General features: G+C 41.0%; 1 long non-coding RNA gene across 1 annotated transcript; it reads left to right on the top strand.

The window, feature by feature from the left end:
* The first annotated feature begins 1,263 nt into the window (after positions 1 to 1,263).
* On the top strand, positions 1,264 to 7,253 carry LOC148053211 (uncharacterized). The gene is made up of 3 exons (XR_015708836.1): positions 1,264 to 1,516; positions 4,943 to 5,068; positions 6,275 to 7,253. It is a non-coding gene; the product is annotated as an uncharacterized LOC148053211 (long non-coding RNA).
* Positions 7,254 to 8,196: the final 943 nt, after the last annotated feature.

Raw genomic sequence — 8,196 nt, 5'->3', positions numbered from 1 at the left:
AAAAAGGCACTTTTGACTCATAAAGAATACTGTAACATCCTTAACATTGACAGCAAACCACAGAGATGAAAGTGTTTTAAATACATCTATTTAAATATCTCTGTATAAATCCAAACATGAAGGAGCACTTTTGTAAATCTGTGTACAAGGATTTCTATAACAAGTTGTACCTTTTTCTATACTCCATGATGGCCAATCCTTGCCAAGGGGAGACATTTCAAAAAAATGCTGTCTCTCTTCTTGTTCCTAACTGGAATAATATTTCTTGGTATCCATGAACCCTTTCCTATGTATGACCCGAGGATGAGGTGAGGAGAATGAAGTGTACTAGCTACTCTGTGAATTAACAAACCAATCTGGGTATCTAAAAAGTTGACCTGACCACCCAGCTCTAAGAAGGACACTGTAAGATTTAGCTGGTGGCTTTGTAGTTCAGTGTAAGTCAGAGGAGAAAGATATAAGTAAGTAGAACCAGTTTGTGTGGGTAAACTGGAAATTTAAAATATTTTTTACCTACATCTCTGTAACTTGAGTCTGATATAGGGAAAATATCGGTACCAAGTGATGCAAGCTGATAGTATTTAGAGCAGAGTAGAAACAGGCTCCTGCTGTCTTTCAAATGGAAATACAGCAGTTGGAGACTGTCAGGGAAGAAGCACATTCTTCCAATAAGTTTATACAGTGCTACAAGGTGACTCCACAGGAACTGTTCAACTCCTTCCACTTTAGATTTTGGCAAAGCTGCTGGTAGAAGTGTACCACCTGCTAAACAATCTTAAGAGAAACTCCATTTCTTCAGCTCCTCTGACTGCTGGCCTTACCCTCCCCAGTCATGGGGCAGGAGTGCCCACACAGCACACGTAGCCCATCACAGCCAGCTAACTCACCAGACCACACAAGAGGAGACTCACACCGAACTACTTAGGCTCAAGTCACTGAGCAGAAACATTAAGAGAAAAACACATTGAACAGTCACCAAAGCAAGTAACATCTAAGAAAAAAGCCACTCACCTATTGATACATATAGGACAAAGCAAAAGCTGTCTGTACTATCTGCAGCACTTACCACAACTCGCTTATTAAGTCAGAGGGTACATTAAGAAAAGGTGTTATAGGGGTGGTCATCTGACCTTTATAAGAAGCAGTGATTGCCACTGATTAGGATAACCTTGTCCAGCTGTTGGCTGGCTCTGGCAACATCAGGAAGGAAGTGCTGGGGTTTCAGGTTATAAAAGGATAGAGAATGAACTGAGAAAGCTATTTTGTCATAGGCTTAGTACAGCTGAAAGAAGCAGGTTTTTTAGAAGGTAGTGTCAAAAGGGCTAGCAGCTTTCATCTATAATGGTAAACTAGCTCTGAAAGCTGAGTATGGCAGTTTATTTCTAAATCTCTGTATGCTAGGGAGGGAAATGCCAGTTTATACGCTCTGGACCAGCCTGTATTGCTGAAGTAAATAAAAAATATTGCCTACAAGAGGCAGCCAAAACTTGGACAGAAGCAGCGAAATCAAAGTCAGGTAAGGAACAATGCAGATCCAGGTATCTATCAGCTGTTGGGATAGCCCTGATGGGTCTAGCAGTCATGGTAATTCTGTTCGCTTCTTAATTTTCCTGTTTCCAGGGTAGCTTAGGCTTCTTTCTGTTTTGCCCACCCCAGGGGACAATTCACTATCTATAGCTACTAGATCTTGCTGGTGATATTCTTATTTGGCCAGGCATTTCTAATGAAATTTGTTTTCTGTCTCTAAGTTACCTACCCCACCTCCTCTGCTACCAGTCAGTCATCTCTCTCTGTAGTTATCCTCCTCGCTGTATCAGGCAATTCACTTCTGCTTGCAGACTTGTTGTGTTTCCCTCAAGTCTCTATACCTCTTACCAAAGTTCTGTGTTTTGAGATGTTGCTTTTTTTTTTTCTTGTGTTCTTACGTTCCTACCACCTGCTCCTATGCTATGCATTTATTAACTGTTGTTAATGGAGGTGGCTTTGCCAGCAGTGGTAGCTCACATATTCTGCTTGAATTTCAGTTATACTTTTTCTTTTTAACCAACTTTTAATGATCTTAAAATATAAATGAGGAGTTTGGTTTTGGAAAGATAAACACACCTCCTTTTCATTTTGTACCTCCTGTTATAAAATATGCTTTGTAGAGAATATAAGGTTTGAATATGCTTTTTATATTAAGATTCTTGAGATGAGTGTCAAATGTGAATTATAAGGTCCTGGGGCCAGACTTTAAATTGTTGTGAATTGCCTGTGAATCATTCACACAGGGTACAGGCTAACAAACAGGCCCTACAACATTAGAGGACTGACATAACGCTTTCCTGACTCCCCATCCCCTACCTGCATTCCCACCTTGCAGACATGGGCAAGGGGAGTACTGTCCTGCTTTGAAAGTATGTGTTTCCTGTTGAATTCTTAGAGGTGAAGGAAACTTAGTACAGGGAACATGTCTTAGAACGTGATACTTTTTTTACATTCCCAGAAGGGTTCTAACCCTCCAGCTAGAAAACACAGTCAATTCTCTCTTGTAGGTTAAAGCTTTCCCCCAAAGCATTCCCTAACTTCAATTGCAGTAGCTTGCTTTGTGACTGCATGTTTTAATCCTCTCTTTAAAATGATCCGTGTAACAAAGCAAAGCAGACTAATTAATAGCTTCTGTAGAGGGAGAGATTAACTGATTTTTTTTTTTTTGTTTAAAAAGTGTTACAGAAGCATATGTATGATCCTTCCCTACCTTGAACAGACTAAATAATGAAAAGGAAAGTCCTGTGAGGACAGTTTAAGTATTTCACTCATTTTCATGCTCTCTAAACTATTTCTATTCCAATGACTGTTTTAATGAAACCAACAAGCACACAATTAATTTCATGTTTCTATGACTCTGGAGTCTTGCACCAATGTAACATGCAGAGTAAGGATGACACTTCATGAACAATATTTATGCATTCATTACAGTAAAGCAGTTTCTACCTCTGGGCAGCGATACAACTAAGATAACAATGTAATATCAAGGAAGAGCCACTGACTGAACTGGAGATCCCTTCCTGGGAAAGGAGGGTGCATCGGGCAGCCCTTCTCTAGCAGCAGAACATTGCTGTAGTTCAGCTGGTTACAAGAGACGTTTGGCTGGTATCAAATGTTGCCTTGGTCTTAATTAAATGTTTTAACTAGGTTGTACTTCCTTAGCCTGCATTCACTGCCAGGTGATTGTACAATAGAAGGGAAATATTCTGGCCTTAATCTGAGGTATAAATTAAATATCTTTAAGTTGCTGAGCATCTACTGGAATATATGGACTGTATTTTCTCATTCATTGTATATGCAAACTGAATAAACCTGGCTTGGACTCAAGAGAAATTTGGCATGGGACAGTGGCCTACTGGCCTCTAGGACTTTCACAAGAATGTGATTCCACATTTCATGTGGCTATGTACTGGTGAATGGAATGTTTAAATAAATAGCAAATTGAGTCACTTAGCCCTGAATCAACAAATACAGTGTCCCAAAAGGGATTCCCCACAATTTATAGCTGTATCTTGCTGAAGATTCATATTCAACTGATTTCAAGAGGTTTGGGGTTGAATACTGGTAACATGGCAGGCAAACTCCTCTCCTAGCAAATTCATAAAGCACAGCATATTGCTCTAGCTACATGAAAACTTTAGGTGAGCTTTGATGCTAGGGCAGGTCCACCTGGACACACACACACACACATATATATATATGTGCTTATAACAAGAGCCTATTCTTGTGGCTGCAGTTTTCAGAAATTCCCTTGCCTCTCTTTTACTTTTCTCCGGTAAGAGAATGCATTTTCAATAATCATAAATATCCTATCTTTTGTGCAGCAGGCTGATTCATTAGTATTGGGTTAGTCACAAGCTAAAAAAAAAAGGTTCTATTGAAACATCTGGTCTATTAAAAAAAAAATTAAAGGGGCAGGGGGAACCCAGAAAGCAAGTTTAGGGAAGAACCATATATCACAATAAATTTCTGCTATAATGTAGCAATTTAAAATATTGTTCAGTCTGTTCTTCACATCATAACGGATCAATCTGTACATCGTGGGCAAGGTCTCTTATCAGTTTCTTCAGCTGCCTACCTATTTTGAAACAAAAGGACAAGCTGTTTCTGACTGAGGAATATGAACCTTATCCCACTGGAAATTTTGCAAAGGTCATCTGCTTTTCTTTGAGTCTTAAAAGAAAAAAAAAATATTTCTAAAAGATACTTTCCTTTCTGTCATTTAAGTTCATGACCATTTATCATCATGCCAAGTCAATTTGTCTTTTCAAAGAAGCTTTCCAGAAAAAAAAAAAGGGATGATTTATGAGTTAGGACACAAAGAACTTTTCCTGCTGCCAGAGTTAGCCACGAAGTGGTTCAAATGCCATCCCCTCTGTGGTGTGTCTCTGCCCAGCTGTCAGTCAGTATGCGGATATAATTGGAACATGTTGGGGAAAATACAATTTCTGGAAAAATTGGGAATTTTGATAAGAAAAAATAAATTCAAATATTTAAATTTGGTGGATTGGAACTGAAACACACTGGTTTGTACCATCAGTTTGAACCTCAGCCCCCATGAAACACTGTTTCTTACTCCCAACAAAAAAAAGATGGGAGCAGTGTGCTGAGCTTTCCAATGGAAATTCAGAGTTTACATTGCAAAGCAAATATTTCTATTGATTTGAAACAAAAGTTGGCTCAATGTTCATCAGACAATAACCTAGCCGGACCTTGCAAGGCAGTGGTAGCTGCTTCACATCTGGAAGAGGAATTAAAAGGCTTTGGCCTATATTATAACCCAAACCAGTAATTACAGTGCAACACCTGCTTGAGCATCTGAGGCAAACCTCTTACATTGTAGTTCAGGCAAAAAGGAGAACACATACACAAGGAAAATCCATGTTTTGTTCAATTAAGACTTTTTTGCTCCTAGGTATTGCAAACCTTTCACAGCTCCCCAGGAGAAGGCATACTATGTCTGTGACAAATCTTACCACCACCATGATAGCATCTGCATCTTTAAGAAATGTCTCTCCCATGGATGTTACCTTTTCACAAGGTACCTTACCCTATCACTGTTACTGCTCTTTCCCTTTCTCTTAAAAACCTCTTGTTCATTCTTGTTTGTTTTACCCTCATATAGCCTTCTATCTTGCCCTTCAATTTTTCTTTCTTAATCTTGTGAAACAATCCCCCACAGTTTAAACTGAACTTGTTACCTCTTTCTGGTTGAAAGGATTTATTAAGAATTACTCTAGATTATGTCAACCGAGACTAACAAAAATGGCTTTTGATTTCATATCAGTTCAGATGCTGACTAGTGCTCGTGGGTTTTTTTCCCTTTATTGGATTTGACATAAATATCCACACTGTGATACTTGCCAGCGTTTGTTTTCCCTTTTGTACAAAATGAAGAATACAATAATTTTGCCAGTAGATTTTGTGATCAGCAAAGTATTTGCACAGCCTAGTTTATTCTTCTAAACAAAAGAGGTGGGGCTTGAATGATTCAGGGAACCCATTACACCCTCTTAGCTCTCCTGCAGTCTCAAATGCAGTCAGCTAAATGGCCTCAGTCTTACATGGAGGACCCATCACTGAGAGGGGCAGGGTACACAGAGCCTGCTTTTCCTTGAATATTTATTTCACACAGGACTTGGGGCTTCCCATCAGTGCTCAACAAAAAAAAAATCACCAGGCCTATGAGTTCCACCCTAGTACACAGACATAAAATATGTCCTTTGGCAGAGACAACACTTTCTTTTCCCACAGAAAAGGGGGAAAAAGATTTTTTTTTTTTAATTGCACTGCTGGGGCACACGCCACTCTCCAGGGAAGCACTCTGGAGCAATGGGGGTGGTGTTGCAACATTTACCACCACGTTAATAGATGACAATGAGCAAATGCTGCGATGGAGTGAAATATTGCAATTAGGCCAGAGTGCAAGTGAAGGGTTGTGGTGTGCCTCCGGGCCCCGTCAGAGTGGGGTGAGCAGCTGTGGTGGCTGAGCAGAAACAGTGTGTGCTTTGCATTGCCGTAATGCAAGCCCAAGTGTCGCAAAGGCAGGCAGCTGCTGCAGACAGTGTGATCCCCAGTGTTTGCTATGCCTCCTTTAAAGACACATCTGGGTCCACACCTGCTGGTGGTAGGTGTGAGAAGCCATGGGGCTGGGTGGGACGCTGGCCCCCTTCAACCTTCCCCTGCTCCGTGCGAGCTGTGCGGATGGCGGGAGCTGACCCAGCAGTTCTCCAATTTGTGTTTGCAGGACTTTGAATGGACAAAGTTGGTGGTGGAAGGAAAGGAAACTGCCTGCATGTCTCTTCTCTCCAGAAAAGTGTTAATTCTTACATGAAATCCAGATCATCCTCCTTGCTATTTATTTGTGCTGCATTTGGCTTTGAGGGCACCTGCAGCTTGCAGGGTAGCCAAAAGGAGAAACTCCTCCAGTAAGGAAAGGCAAAGACTTCTGGTTCCCCTCCCTGCAGCTGGCCAGGTCTGGGACACGGGTAAGATGCAGACCATTAACCTTCTTGAGGAGGAAGGAAATCTTGAGAAACAAACTGACCACTAGCCCTAAGATAGTCCAATTTTGCTGCCCTTTTTCCAGGATGTGTGGCAAAACCACAGTCTTGGCTGTGTTGGTCTTACCTAGAGCCGAGCCCAAAGGCAGCCTTTTATTTTGAGGACATTTGTTCAGGCTTTTACAGTGGGCTGTTTTGCAGACAGGTGCAGTGAGAAGATGAAGATCTGTCTTGCAGAGCAGATTCCCTGCAGTTATTGCAGTCATCCTCATCTAATTGATAAATAGCTGCAGTATCTAAAACAACAGCATTTTGCAGCTAGGAGAGTTACACTTGAAAATGTGTATTCCTAATAATTGCAATAACCTACTGCAGTACTTGCCAGACTCCTGCATTTGGTACTAGAAAGATTTTCTGTCCCAGCATTTGAACACAAGATCTTGGTACATAGTAACCCAGCAGGAACTACAGTGGGTCATCACTGGACTGTTGAACCTGAAAGGGACCTTTTTCCATCCACCCGTGAAAACAGATTGAATTTATCTGGACTTTTTGGATGAAAAGTGCTCTGATGACCATCCTGTTTCTGCCCTGTTGATGGTTCTTACAACAGAAAATAGTAATTTATTTGACAGCCAGTAGTGCAGTCAGATATTTTTGTGGCCCTCTTTGTTTGGGTGTCCTCCAACATGGGGTCAAAATATATCCCGATAACAACTGGGCCCCTTTGGGGATTATCCCAAGGAAGGGCTCCTTTCATTCTATTATATGTTACCAGTCAGCAGTTCAGTGCAGAAAAAATAACTTTTTATTAAAAAAGCCAAGCCACACACTTTTTTCCTTTCATTTATAGAAATCAAAAACTGTAAATTAATCTCTTCCTTTTTTTTTTTTTGAGAAGAGCATAATCATTTTTTTAAGGATTAAACTCTCTGAAATAAAGATAACCTTGTTCCTGGCTTGTAAGTCTCTTTAGTACTTAGCATCATGATTCCTCAACTCTAGCACAATACAGTTAATGATCTGATATGAAGAACTCGTGTATGTATTTCTTCCTGACATACAGTCAACAGAAAATACAATGAAAATAAACCCTCTCTTCTCTAAACTTCAACTGCTGAAGTCTGGGAGAAAATGCTCTTTAGACATGATGTTAAAGAGGTCCTTTTCCCAGCCATTTTAGTGTACCATCTCAAGCCTTTTCCTTGGACTGGTTTATTCCTGCAGGCCAAGTCTCTGGACTCTACAGCTCACCTTCTAGACCTCGCTTCTTTGGAAAATGAGCCCCTTCTGCAGCTAACACAACTAGCCAGCTGCCCCGGTGACCCAAGTTCACTTGGGGATCTAGAGCCACTTCCCTGGTTTTAGAAGAGTCACTGCAACTCTTTTTGTGTTTGACATCTTCATCTGTTGTCTTGCAAAGTTAGGATCAAGTAGGACACGGAGCGAGGTATGACTGTAGTAGGCCATTGCTGGCTGTTGTGGAGCAGTGCATGGGAAGTAAGCAGTTACACGTGTTTTCCTTCTGGCTTTCTCAACAAATTTCAAACGGAGGCACTTAAAAATATATCCAGGCGGATGAGTCAACAGACCTCCGTGAGCAGCACTGTCAGCATGCACCGACAGCAGGATCGGACTGGACACTGCCTGCAGGCAGTGTGGGCAG

The sequence above is a fragment of the Nipponia nippon genome, unplaced genomic scaffold, assembly GCF_047370975.1.
Source record: "Nipponia nippon isolate SJK-2023a ecotype South Korea unplaced genomic scaffold, ASM4737097v1 scaffold_4, whole genome shotgun sequence".
Taxonomy (NCBI): domain Eukaryota; kingdom Metazoa; phylum Chordata; class Aves; order Pelecaniformes; family Threskiornithidae; genus Nipponia; species Nipponia nippon.
The sequence above is the reverse complement of the archived record's forward strand: the minus strand, read 5'-3'. Positions and strand labels throughout refer to the sequence as shown.